This window comes from Stegostoma tigrinum, chromosome 28 (assembly GCF_030684315.1).
Source record: "Stegostoma tigrinum isolate sSteTig4 chromosome 28, sSteTig4.hap1, whole genome shotgun sequence".
Lineage (NCBI taxonomy): Eukaryota > Metazoa > Chordata > Chondrichthyes > Orectolobiformes > Stegostomatidae > Stegostoma > Stegostoma tigrinum.
The window spans coordinates 11,482,007-11,496,434 of NC_081381.1; the positions used below are offsets into that span (position 1 = coordinate 11,482,007).

Genomic DNA, 14,428 nt, shown 5'->3' on the forward strand with positions numbered 1-14,428 from the left:
AATGAAAGCCTTTGAATGCCAGGATAACAAAGGGATTAACCTATTTAATATAAATGCACTAAGCTTAGCTGAGGCACTTTCTTTCAGGCTGTGTAGTCTGTTGTGATCAGATTTGGCGACATATGTGAAAGTAGAATCAGAAATTTCGTTTTGAGTTCCTGCTGTAGAAGAACTTCAAAGAACAAATCCAAAAGCCGGGAGTGATACTTTATAAACTCCCTTCCCCTTCTTCAACTGAATTCATGCTATTGATTTTAAATTGTGCAAAAGCAATATTCGCTTGAATAATTCACGACGTTCTTCAAGTATTTAAACTTTTCTAAATGGGGTTTTAGATAGCTAATTTAATAATTTAGGTGCAGTGCAATAACGTGAAATCTATCTTTAAACCAAAACAGTTTAAATTTAATCAAAGACTGCTCTTAGGTTTTTTTGTTCGTGACATGGACAAGTTGGACTGAACTGCATGTTTCTGTGCTGTATGACCCTATGGCTCTCGGGGACATGGGTGACACTGGCTGGGCTAATACCTATTGCCCATCCCTAAATGCCCCCAAGATGATGTGCAGTTTTTAATGCCCCTATCTTTTTAAAGAAATCCTGGTCCATATGTCACAGAATCAACTAATTGTTCAATATTTTAAGAGCCCCACTTTCCTGAAAAAGTTTAAACTGCAGTGGCCTTACATTTTCTGCCCTGATGTCCTTACAGGGCAGTTTGTGATGTAAGTTAAACTAAATGGTAATGGCGGCAGAAAACATAGGCAACAACACTAGAACTGAGCCACAAAAGAGAAAGGAATTGTAATTACTAGAAATCTAAACCAATAAAACAAAAATAGCAGAAATACAGAACAGGTCAGGCCCCGCATGCAAACAGGAGATATAGGTTAAATCTTCAGGTACAGGCTCTTTCTTCAAACAATCTTTGTTTCTTCACTCGTACTAAGTAACAGATCAATTAGCTCGGTTTGTGATGCAGATTGATGCCAACAACGTGGATTCAATTCCCTCAGTGACTGGGGTTACCATGAAGGACCTCTCAGCTCGTCAAAATAAACTACCACAGTCATTTTGCTCTCCCTAATGACAGAATGGAACGATGGGGAGTTTACCTTTTCTTTTAGTGCTAAGTAACAAAGAATTTGCTTCGAAGCAGTGAATATTTTTCTTAAAGTATCAAGCCATTTTAGGGCTAACTAAAGAGGATTTTAGACAAAACATAGGGCTTCCTTCAAAGACATGACCAAATGAGAACATTTTAACCCCATCACACCCTCAATAAATGCTTTCCAGCTCATTGATGCCTAGGCCTTGGTTCACCCAATCCCTGAAGGCAACCTCCTTCTCTAACATGAACTCATGCCCAGCCCTTGCACCCTGCACCATAACCTTGCATCTTCCTAAGTTGCTTATGAGCCATTGCTCACAGATGGCAGCTGGCAGCCTCCTACTTGTACCAGGCCTTCTCCTGCCTCCTCCAGGGCCTCTCCTGCCTCTTCCAGATCTTCTCCTGCCCGTCCTAGGGCTTCTCCTGCCTGTCCTAGGGCTTATCCTGCCTCCCCCGGACTTCTCCTGCCTGTCTCAGACCTTCTCCTGCCTGTCCCAGGACTTCTATTTGGACAGAGACGATGTTTCACATGCACTCACAAACCTGCTCAGGATTACAATTCCCCTAAACACCTGTGACCATCCCAAGAGTGGGATCACAGGTTGATAAAATAAACAGATCCATGGAACTTCCAACACAACTTGGTGGACACAGGCAAAAAAAGAACAACTTCATCTGATGCTTTTATTAGGGAAAAGTATTTCAAGTGGTTAGGACATTTTGTCTTAGAATTACGCCACTGAATTTTGCAAGAGCCGCTTGAAAAGTTATGAACTGGAGCAGTGGAATATCGACATAAGATACTTCCCAATATGGTAATCCTCTAAACAATCCCCTTTTATGCATTACTGTACTTGTTTGGTCTTTACTCCTTTGTTTCTGCTGAGTTTTTATTCAGGTTTTTACGTCAATGACTTAATAACTATGTAATGATCAGTCCAACAACAAACCATTCACTGTGAATTTGAAATAGTGGTGCTTGTCGAGTGCAGCAGAGGAAAAGGAGTTGGGGCTATGATTAGACTGTGAACAGAAAGCTTACCTTCTACATTACATCTTCATTTGGAGCAATGCAACAGCGTGATCACAAAGTCATAACACAGATGAGTACAAATGGCGGAGGAGAGGGCTTAGTGGTTTTGTTGTTGGATTGGTAATCTAAACAATGGTGACATTCAATGGTATCACTATCACTGAATTCCCCCACTATCAACAACCTGGAAAATACCATTGACCAGGAGAGCAACTGGACTAGTCACATGAATAAAGTGGCTAAAGGACCAGGTCAGATATTAGGAATCTTGCAGCGAGTAATTGACCTCCTGACTCCCCAGATCCTGTCCGCCATCTACAAGGCAAAAGTCAGGTGTGCGATGGAATACTCCCCACTTGCCTAGAATGAGTGCAGCTCCAAGAACGCTCAAGCACTTTGACACCATCCAGGACAAAGCAGCCGCTTGATTGGCACCATGCCCACAAACATCCCCTCCCACCATTGACGTTTAGTATCAGCAGTGTGTACTACCTACAAGACGCACCGCTGTAACTCGCCTAAGATCCTCAGACAGCACCTTCCAAACCCATAACAGCAGGTTTATGGGAACACTATACATTCATGTTCCTCACCAAGCCACTCCCCATCCTGACTCAGAAATATGCCACTGTTCCCTCAGTGTCATTGGATCAAAATCCTGGAATTCCCGCCGTAACAGCATTGTGGGTCTAGCTACAGCACATGGCCTGCAGCAGTTGAAGAAGGCAGCTCACCATCACCTTCGCAAGTGTGAGCAGGAATGGGCAACAAATGCTGGCCCAGCTGCGACACCCTCATCCCGGCAATTTTTTGGGAGGCCTGTTAGTTAAAGTTGAATAATTTAGCACACAATTTATCACTCACCACCACCCCCAACCCCTCCATTATATCATTTATTCCTTTAACGTTAGCGTTTTGTGCAGCCCTCTTTCCTCTTGCCTCACTGTCTAGACTCTCAAATTTCCCCTTTAATGCCTGTCAACTCCTTTTACTATTTTAAAAACCTCCTCAAGGTTTTAATTTCCCTCCAACTGTTAAAACAGAATTCGTTCATATTTATGCATTTTTCCCTTCTGTTCCGATAAAGCCTTATGAACTGTTTTCTACATTTGAGGCATACAGGAAAGCATGTTCACAAAGTGGATTTGGAGAAGTTCTGTCAAAGTAGGATAGAATTAGAAAAGCAGATAGTTTTACACAGAATTTACTGATATATTTAAGTAATTGTAGACCTAACTTGTATGGATATGGGGTATGGGGTATGGATCTGTCAGCAACAAGACCACTGCAGACTAATGATCGCCGAATGAACTAATGTTATTTCAATTCAAGTTTTAACATGAAGAGGCAATGCATAAGATATTCATAAAAATCAATAAGGATGTCATAAAATCATATCAAGTTACACACAAATGCTAAATGTACTTGTTGATGAAGCCATCATCCATGTCTTGTTTCCACTAGACTCAACTATTCCAACCTTCTTTCACCAGCTTCAGTAACAGGAATAATAAACTGGAATTCATCCAAACCTCTGCTGCTTATATCCTCAATCACAACAATTCCTTCTCAGACATTGCCCCTGTGATCCCTAATCTATCAATGTCTGGCAATGCCTCAATTTAAAATAGAGATAACAAGGTGTAGAGCTGGATGAACACAGCAGGCCAAGCAGCATCTTAGGAGCAGGAAAGCTGACATTTCAGGCCTAGATGCTTCATCAGAAATTATGGGGAGGTGATGGCCTCAATTTAAAATGTCATCTTTTTACAAATCCCGCCACGTGTCACTGATCTCCATTACTTCTACAGTCAATGAGATCTCTGTGTCCCCCAACTCTGGCCTCTTGCATATCCCTGATTTGATTCACTTTACGACTGGGTGGTAGGGTGGGTGGGGGCAGCTGCAGGGCAGAGGGGGGCAGTGGTATCTTCCATTGTCTATCCTCTCAGTTCAGGGATTCCTTCCTGCACCTCTCCACTTCTCCCTCCTCCCTTCAGAGATTCTTTATAATCTATCTCCTTGATGAAGACCAACATACCATCTAACTTTCAGTCATTGGTGTACAAAGATACCCAGGTCATGTTGAATCTCCCCCTTTTCCAATCTGTTCAATTGGGTCAATGGGCTGAGGAGTGGCAGATAGAGTTTAATGCAGATAAATGTGAGGTATCGCATTTTGGCGTCCCTATTATTGCCTTATGTGGTTTAGTGTCATATTGTATTTCATAATGTTCCTGTGAATTACGTCCAAAAGTTTTATTATTGGATTAGCGCTACATAAATGCAATTTGTTGTTGCTGATGCATTGTTATCGCTTGGGTTGGCTCTGATGACGAATCGTTCCAATGCAGGTTACATAACCTGGAGACTCTAACTCCTTATGAGATTGGGAGCTCTACAAACTGCAACCTACTAACTGGCAATATGTGACAATCTCCAGGGAGCAGTTGTCATCTCTCCCGAGAGTTCAGTTGTGCAAAACACCACCAACACATCACAACACCCTTCAGATAGATCTTTAATTTGGTGTGTGTGTGACTGACGCTTCAACCCATTAATCTCAGTGGCGTCAACTTCAGGTACATGCTCCGGATTTATCCAACAAGTCAAACTGACTCTGGTGAGTAAACGGACTAAAATCCAAAAAAGATTCATACCATAAGTCTACCTTAACTGGACTTCATGACTGGCAGTTATTTTGCACTTTGTGTGTGATGTGTTGTGTTTAATGTTGTAAGAAGCAAAACGCTGCATTGTTACTTTTACTGAAATGTATCCGCATTCCACCCCAGAACAGAAAGGAAATGTTTTCCGTAAATCAATTTTTAATGCTGTTCTCATTAGAATGTTAAAGCTCATTAGAACTACATTATGGAATCATAGAAAAGTGAAGCACAGGAGGATGCTCTGCCCATCTATCTCAAGACATTCAGTTGATCCCACCGCCACACTCTTACCCCCAGCCTTGCAAATGCTTCTTCTTCAGGTGTGGAGGATAACTGTTGATTCTGTAGCCACAGCCGCGTCTGGGTATTCCAAACCTTAACCCACTCAACACTTAAAATTTCTTGATTGTATTGCCCCTCACTCTTTTGTCAATTATCTTCACTCAGTTTTCAGTTGATCATACCCCTCTAGCCATTGGAAACAATTCCTCGTTGTTCGTTCTGTCTAAACCTTTCATGATTTTAAACACCTCTAACAAATCTCCACTTGGCCTTCTCGGCTCTACGGAGAGTAACCCCAGCTGCTCTTGCCTGATCGCATAACTCCCCTCTGACATCCTTGTAATCATTCTCATTCCCTTCTCCAAACCCTTCACTCTCACTATAAAACGCAGTGCTGGATTTGGGGCACAATGCTGCAGCTGGGGCTACGCTGATGTTTTATAAACATTTTGGAAGACTTCCCACCAAAGTCCTGTATAACTGCCGCAAGATATCCCTGCTCTTGTACTCAAAACCTCTCACTGTGAAGACCAGTATACCATTCGCCTTTTTCGTCACCTGTTCATCTTACTTTCAGTGACTGGTGTATGAGGACCCCCAGGTCTTGTTGAAGCTCCCTTCAATAATTGGGGCAATGGGTTCAGGAGTGGCAGGGGGAGTTTAATTTGGATCAATGTGAGGTATTGTATTTGGGTAAAACAAACATGGACAGGAGTCATACAATTAATGCAGGACCTTGGTGGTGTTGCAGAGCAGAGAGACCTCGGGGTTCAGGTACATGGTTCTTTGAAAGTTGCATCACAGGCAGACAGGGTGGTTAAGAATGCATTTGGCCTGCTTGCTTTCATAGCTCAGGCCATTGGGTATAGGAGTTGGGATGTCATGTTGAAGTTGTACAGGACATTGATGAGATATTGTGTAGTTCTGGCTGCCCTTTTATATGCTGGATATTATTAAACTGGAGAGGGTGCAGAAAAGATTTACTAGGATGCTGCCCGGAAGGGAATGTTTGAGATATAGAAATAGACTGGAAAGAAAGACTGGGACTTTTTTCACTGTAGCGTAGGAGGTTGAGGGGTGACCTTATTGGGATTTATAAAATTATGAGGAGCATAGAGATAAGGGGAATGACAAGGTTGTTCCCTTGGGGAGTTCAAAATTAGGGACATATTTTTAAGGTGAGAATAGAAAGATTTACAAAGGACAGAGTGGTTTGTATGTGGAACGAACTGCCTGAGAAAGTGATAGACACAGGCACAAGTTGCAATGTTTAAAAAACATTCAGGTAAGTACATGAATAGGAAAGGTTTGGAGTGCAGGCAGGTGGGACTTGTTTACTTTGGGAACATGGTTGACATGAACAAGTTGGACCAGAGGGTCTGTTTCCATGCTGTATGACTCTAAGGCTCTATTCCCTATAAGACAATAATCTGTTTTCCTGTATTTGTTATCAAAGAGGATAATGTTACTTTTATCCACATTTTATTTCATCTGCCATGCTTTTGCCCACTCACTCAACTTCTCCAAACCACACTGAAGCATCTCTGCACCCTCCTCACAGCTCACCCCTCCACCAGCTTTGTCTCATCTGCAAACTTGGAGATATTACATTTAATTCTCTAGTCCAAATCATTAATATATAGTAGGCTTTTGGTGTCCAAGCACTGATCCCTGTGATACCTCACTGATCCTTAGAAAATGACCCGTTTATTCCTATTCTTTGTTTCGTGTCTATCAACCAGTTTTCCATCCAGGTCAGTACACTAATCCCAATTCTGCATGTTTTAAGTTTATGTTAGATCTTATCAAATGTCTTCTGAAAGGCCAAGTAAATCACATTCACTGGGCCTCCCAGTACCTCCAAAGTTTCATCCCTAAAAAATGCCAATATATTTGTCAATCTTGCTTTTCCTTTCATAAATCCATGCTGATTCTGCCTGATCCTGTCACTGTTTTCCAAGAGCTTAGTGACTGAATGTTTTATAATGAACTCTAGAATTTTCCCTACTAATAACATCAGGCTGCCTGGAATATAATTCCCTGTTTCTCTCTACTTCCTTTTTTAAACAATGTGGTTACATTCGTGACCATCCAATCCGTAAGAACTGTTCTGGAGTCCACGGAATCCTGAAGGAAGACCACTGATGAACCCACTATATCTAGGGCTACTCCCTTAAATACTCTTGTTGCATTTTTGCACTTTTGGAGATGCTAGTCCTTCAAGTGAGGTATTTAACTGAGGCTCCAAATGGCTCTCAAATGGGCATAAAAACTCCTGAGGCACTCATTTGAAGTGTAGCAGGGGAGTTGTCTCTGGCATTCTGGCTAACATTTCCTCCACAAAACAACCCCTTGAATAAATGTTCTGTCACATTGCGATATGTGGGATCTTGTGTACAGATACAGGTGGGCAGCTGTATTCCTCTGCTACAAGTGATTACACTTCAGGAGTACATCATTAGCTGTAAGTTGCTTTGGGACTTCTGGTGGTCATGAAAAATAAATGGATTTATATAGTGCATTTCACAACTATTGGATGTCTTAAAATGAAATGCATTGAATGAAGCACATCTGATATGTAGCCACTGCTGTAATATAGGGAACCCAGCAGCCAATATGTAAATAGTAAAAAACAAAAAAAAAAATCGCTGGATAAACATCACAGGTCCGGCAGTATCTGTGGAGAGAAAGCAGTGTTATTATTTTGGTTCCAGTGACCCTTCTTCAGAACATACCCTTAACTCTGTTTTCTCTCCAGCACCAGCAGTTCTTTAGGTTTTTAAATAGAAAGTAAGTTTCCATTAGCAACAGTGTGATATGTGCAGCGAATCTGTTTTGTAGCAATGAAGAATTAATATTGACCACAAGACTGGAGAGATCCTCCACGCACTTCTATGAAATAATGGCATGAATTTTTTTTATTGGGTCATTGAATATTTTTAAGATAGAGGTGAATAGCTTCTTGACTAACATGGTAATCAGAGGTTATCAGGGTGGCTGGGAATATGGATTGAGGCCACAAATAGATCAGCCATGATCTTATTGAATAGTGGAGCAAGTCTGATGAACCGAATGACCTAATACTGTTTAGAATTTACAATGTTTGTATATCCATGGGAGAGAAAAGTGATCTTGGTTTAATGCCTCATCCAAAACATGGTACCTCTGACAGTGTGGCATTCTTTTTGTAGTGTAGCAGGGTGTCAACCTTGATTTTTCTATTCGAGAAAGGCAGGTATAACTGCAGGTTTTCTTTTCTTATCTTTTCCCCTCTGGTGCCCCCATGATTATTATGTTGATTCTTGAGATGGGGGTGTTGCTGGTTAGGCCAGCAATAATTGCCCATCCCTAATTGCTCTAGAGAAGGTAGTGGTGAGCTGCTTTCATGAACTGCTGCAGCTATTGTGGGCAGAGTGCTGCCTATTATGTTGTTAAGAAGGAAGTTCCAATGTTTTGATCCAGCCATAGTGAAGGTACTGTGATAGAGTTCCAGGTCTGTACAGTATGTGACCAAGAGGGGAACTTGCGGTCCCGGTGTTACCATGCGTCTGCTGTGTTTGTCCTTCTAGGAGCTAGTGGTTGTGGGTTTGGAAGGTGATGTCGAGGGAGCTTTGACAAGGTGTTGTAATGTACCTTGTGGATGGTACACCCAGTTTGTATTGTGTGCCTGCTGCGGATGGAGTGAATATTGAAAGTAGTTGAAGAGGGTGAACATTGAAGAGAAAGCATGAAGGATGAAAATTGAAAGGTGATGGATGGGAGCGAATGTTGAGGGGAATGGATAGGGGTGATATTGAAAAGGGATAGATGGTGTAGATGTTAACAGGAATGAATGGTGGGTAAATGTTCAAGGAGGTGGATGGGAGTTGAATGTTGAAGGAAGTGGATGAAAGGTGGATATTCAAAAAGGTGCCTGGAAGGATGAGATTGGGGTTGAATACTGAAGAGGGTGATGGGATTAAATATTGAAGGGGTTGAATATTGAAAGGCGGTTGGGGCGAATATTGCAGTCCGCGAATGAATTTTACCCTTGCAGTGACTCGCTGGAAGACAAGAGGGCGCTGTTGGTGGAGGTTTGCGTGAGGTCACGTGGTCGACCCGCGCATTCTCGCTCCCGGGGTCTGGGCGCGGCGAGGAAGCGCGGGAGCGAGCATGCGGGGTTTCCCGGGCGTGCGGCGCAGGGGCGGTTCTGGGGCCGCGCCCATCCGGGTGAGTGGCTCTGTCTCCATCTAATGGCCGCGGGCTGGCGCGTTCGGAGCGGCTGAGGTAGTGTGTGGGGGAAAAGGGGGGAAACAAATACAACAAAACCCGATACCCCCCCTCCGTCACTGACAGGAAAAAGAAAATACACCGAGGAAGAAGAGAAACAAACAGGAGGCGTTGAAGGGGGAAAAAAAACCATCTGAAGGAACGGGTCGGGCCTGAAGTCGGAGTCAGAGCCGGGGAAAGGTGGTGGGGGGGGGGAGGAGGAAGAAGCCGCCGCCTCCGGAGCCGAAGCCGCGGAGCCCGGGCTGAGAGAGAGGTCGATGCTACTGATCGGGGCCGAGGAGCTGTAGGTGAGGCTGCCCGAGATGAAGAGAAGCTGTTGCTCCCCGCCTCGGTGGTCGCTGATACCCGGGAGTGGGGAGTAAATCTTACCCCTCCCCCAACACCTTCCCTTCCCTGCCGTGTGTGCGCGGGGAAGGGGGTGGCGGGTGTGAGAAATGTGATATGCTGGGGTTTGAAATGGGTTCTATTTTTCTGGGCACGGTTCCCCCTTTTCTTTCCCTCCGTCTCCCCTCCTCCCCCATGATAATGAATGAGTTCCTCAATCTGGGCCCGGACTCCAAACATGGCGATGGCAATCTCTCTCTACCAAGAAATAACGAAGGGGTTAATTTGGGTGTAAAATCCCAGCATCTAACTCCAGTACTTCGACGGGTTTGAATGATTTTTCTCCCCCGCTTCCTGCCCGCAAAGTGGCCAAACGCGTGGATTTCCAGTCTTTTCAGTAGAGCTTATTTTCACATTCGGGGATTGTACTGGGGGCTCCTCCTTATTTCTTGCAGGGCTGGGTTTCTAGGCTCTGAAATTTGCCCATCGCCGAAGATTTGCTTAAGTATAATGGATGCTGCGTCGGATTATTGAATTTTGCCAACAAAGTCATTTCTCCCGCACCTCTTCATCCCTGTAATGCCACTTACTTTCCAGAAGACCATTGCTATCAACCACAATGCCATATTAAGACTATTTGGTAATCTCTGTTTGCAGTAATCTTATTCCGTAGCTTTTTTTTAATGAGAGACTCGCGCTTTGGTCTGATTTTTTTTGTTAAACCCCATTTTCTTGTGTTTTTACCTTTATTCAGCGTCGTTTTTATATCCATAGTTTTTTTAACATCTAAATGTGATAGTTAATGCGTTAAACCGAAAGATTTATTTCTTAGTGATTCGAATTTATGATGAGTAATGGGAAATTGAGTAGGTGGGGTCATGCTGTTTTGGAATCGATGCTTTCTTTCTTAGGAATTCTTTCCTATTTTCAATAGGAGCTTACAAACATATATATGATGCACAAATAAGGAATCAAATTATGTAAGAATCACTATAGTTCTAGTCAGAGTCATGGAGGGAAGCTTTTCTGCTAGATTGGTATTCTCCCAGAGCCTGACTGAATGCACTTGTTAATCACCCTTTTGTTAACCACCTCAAGATGGTGAAATTGTAAGAGAAATGATGTCTTGCTAGCAGACAATTAGCTAATATCCAAATTCTGATAACATGTAAGTGAATATTTACAGATATCCATCTACCCTTTGGTACAGAAAAATTCTAGCATCACCTGGTCACTAGCTTATTTTCTTCATTTCTCGTTCCCCTCACCCGATTAAAAGTGTGGCTAAGCAATGTTGAATGTCTATTTGTGTAAATGTGCTGGGAATCTGCACAGAGGTGGGCAGAGGCAGTGCTGAGATGATGTATTTCCCACCCCCTTTTTTGGGAGTTCCTCTGAAATGGATGGCATTTCTAACTTGTCCTGAAATGTATGTTTCAACACTTATTTGATTTTTTAGTCATGATCATTTGTTAAAGTTGGACTGTTGTATTTCTTTCAGTCTCAAGATGATAGGGCATTAACTATTGAACAATGAAAAATATTGCTGACACTTTGTAAACTCCATTAAGTCGGTTTCAAATTTTTTGATCTAAAGTTTAGTTGAATTTAGTGTAGCAAATGTTTTTCACACTATTTGCAGTATTTAATAAATCACATCCGTCATTGATCTAAAAGTTAACATCTTTGTCAAGAAGATCATGTGTCTTTAATAAGTAATTATGCACAGCTTTTATATTTAAGATGATTAGAAGTGTAGGTAAGCTTTGGGTAACTTAAACCATAAAATTAATACTTTGGAATTTGTAGTACATGGATTTGCAGTACTCAAGTTTTGATGTGCAAAGACTAAATACAAACTTCAATTATGATACTTATTTGCCAAAAATGGAATGGAAACTATTCAAACCACATCTTGGCCAAGATTTTATGCAGTATGGTGATAATTTTCTAGAAATGCATATTTTCACAAATGCTAGTTTGTAAATTTAAATTTGCACTGGGTGTACAGTTTTGTCTCCTTCCTGCATTATTTTCTTCTATATTGTTGAAGTATCCTCTTAAGACTGTTCGCACTTAATTTTGGTTGGTATGCACAGTGCTCATTGTAGACATAGCATTACTATATTTGTTTTTGTTGCTCAAGAAGTTTAGATATTGCTTCCATGCTCTGTTTGAAATCTAGTTTGATCTGATGTTTTTTTCCAGATCTTACTAAATGTACTAACTTTGAAACTTATAGCTCCCTTAACCTTCTAGGACCTTTCATTAACCACTTATTAGATATGAATGAAATGGTGAGTACCAAGTTATTCAGCCACAGCTGGCATCACACATCATTCAATTGAGTTATTGATTTAATTTGGTCCTTACTACAGTGAGTTATCCATTTTTACTGAATAATGGATGGCTTATCATTTGCCCAAGTACGTGAAGGTTCCCAAGAGTATTCAACTATTTTTGTAGGTGCCTTCAACACTACAGAAAAAGTTGGAGAGTGGAACTATCTGAATTGTTCTTAAAAAGGTAGCTTAATGAATTGTTTCTGGTTCTGAACCTTGAATGTGTTGCAACGTCAAGTCTGCATTTGACACTTTTTGTTTGCTTGTGTTTTGATGTTCTTTTTCCCATTAATGCTCTTGTTTTTGCTGTGTACAATTCTTATTTCATACCCAGGAGGCTGTTCTTGAGGTTTCTCCTGTGCTGCTGATGAAACAACCATTGGGCAATATGCTGAAGTGTATTCAGATTATGTATTATATTTTTCCATTTTTATATTTTGCATAATATCATCCTTATGACTTACATCAGGGGAGAAACAACAAACATGTCAATTCTTTGTGCCAATTCCAGTGTTCAACTAGACAAAGACAAGTTTTTTTCAGTTCAGCATTTCATCTCTATTTATCTACTTTTAACCATATTCCTTATTCCAAATGACTGTCTGCTCATATAACTGAAATTTCAGCTAGCCCAACAGCCACCATTGTTTAAGAATGATTTTAACTGCTTTGTTCAAAATGGTTTCCTGATTTTACTTGTCAGTGATTCTGAATTAATGTTGACTATATGATCCCAGTTATCATGGTGAGTCTATACTTCTGTAAGGCCAAGCCTTTCAAAATGCAAACTACTTCAATTATGATATTATTTGCCAGAAATGGAATGGAAACTATTCAAACCCCATCATGGCCAAGATTTTATGCAGTATGCTAATAATTTTCTAGAAATTCATATTTTCATGCTGTTTTTAAATGTAGATTTGAATTGGGTATACAGTTTTGTCTACTTCCTGCAATTTTTTCTTCTATAATGTTGAACTGAGCACGCTCTGGGGCCAAGATGCTTTTTCAACAACCTTCCACCCTCGGTATTGGAAACCACTTGCAATTTTTTTTAATAAAATTAGGTTTTCTGATCTGTACCAGTCATTAGTGTAATGGATTTTGGAATTGCATATATTAACATCTTGAGGTCACTTGCTCCTCAATTCAGTTTGGAGTAAACAGGCATTTAAAATCCGTCTGTTCCAGCACCAACAAATTTCAATTTATAGAGTCTGAGATGTATGGCATGGAAGCAGACCTGTCTTGTCTGGGCTGACCAGATATCCTAAACGAATCTAGTCCCATTTGCTGGCATTTGGCCCATTTCCATCTTAAACCCCTCCTATTCATATACCCATCCAGATGCCTTTTAATGTTGTAATTGTACCAGCTGCCACCAATTCCTCTAGCAACTCGTTCCATACACACACCACCATTTGTTATGGTGGTCCCTTTTAAATCTTTCCACTCTGACCTTAAACTTATGCGTTCTAGTATTAGGACCCCCCCCCTCCCCCCCTCCCCATGGGGGGAAAAGACCTTGGCTGTTCACTTTATCCATGCTCCTTGTGATCTTATAAACTTCTAAGGCCACCCCTCAGTCTTTGCTCCAGGCAATGTAGCTTCAGCCTGTTCAGCCTCACCCTACAGCACAAACCGTCCACCTCTGGCAACATCCTTGTAAATCTTTTCAGAACCCTTGCAAGTTTCACAACATCCTTCCTATAGCAGTGACCAGAATTGCATGCAGTATTCTAAAAGTGGCCTAACCAATGTCCTCTACAGCGGCGACATGTCCTCCCAACTCCTATACTCACTGTACTGATCAATAAAGGCAAGCATACCAAATGCATTCTTCACTATCCTATGACTCTCACTTGTAGCATCTTATCAACTTATAACAGGACCAACTCATGCAATCTTGAATTTATCTTGAAATATTATGCAGCAGTTTCCTTAATGATGTGTGCACAATGTAAAGATCCACAGTATGAAATCTGTTGAAGTGAGGAAATGTGGGACAGGGCAATTTTCATGTGAATTATGCGTAACTCCTCCCTTCCCTTGCTTTAATATAAAATTCAGAAGACTTGGGCAATAATTCATCAGTAGTTTAAAAAAAAATTCCATTCTCATTTGAAGATTTTGGAGTTTGTGTTATGCATGAGTTTTTGGAATGCCTTTTGATCAGCTGCGCTGTTTCTTTTAACCATATGACGTGAGCTACAGTTGCAATGCTGTTTTTGTAGTTGTGCAACAAAGGCAAAGTATTCATAGGTGGAATGGGCAAATAAGATTCGATACGGAAAAGTCTGTTGCATTTGGAAGGAAGAATGAGGAGCAACAATACAAGTTAAATTGTTCAAGAAGGGAGTGATAGTGCCTATGTATGTAATTTTTAAGTTGGAAGGAC

At 41.4% G+C, this 14,428-nt stretch overlaps 1 protein-coding gene across 3 annotated transcripts in view; it reads left to right on the plus strand.

The window, feature by feature from the left end:
• Window positions 1–4,640: 4,640 nt before the first annotated feature.
• The window catches only part of LOC125466619 (guanine nucleotide-binding protein G(I)/G(S)/G(T) subunit beta-1), a 71,823-nt gene continuing 62,035 nt past the window's right edge, over window positions 4,641–14,428 (plus strand). The window contains exon 1 of one of the 3 annotated variants that reach the window (XM_048561382.2): window positions 4,641–4,767. The gene's annotated coding sequence lies outside the window, so the exon portion shown is untranslated. The other 2 variants (XM_059638053.1, XM_048561378.1) reach the window with 2 other exon arrangements.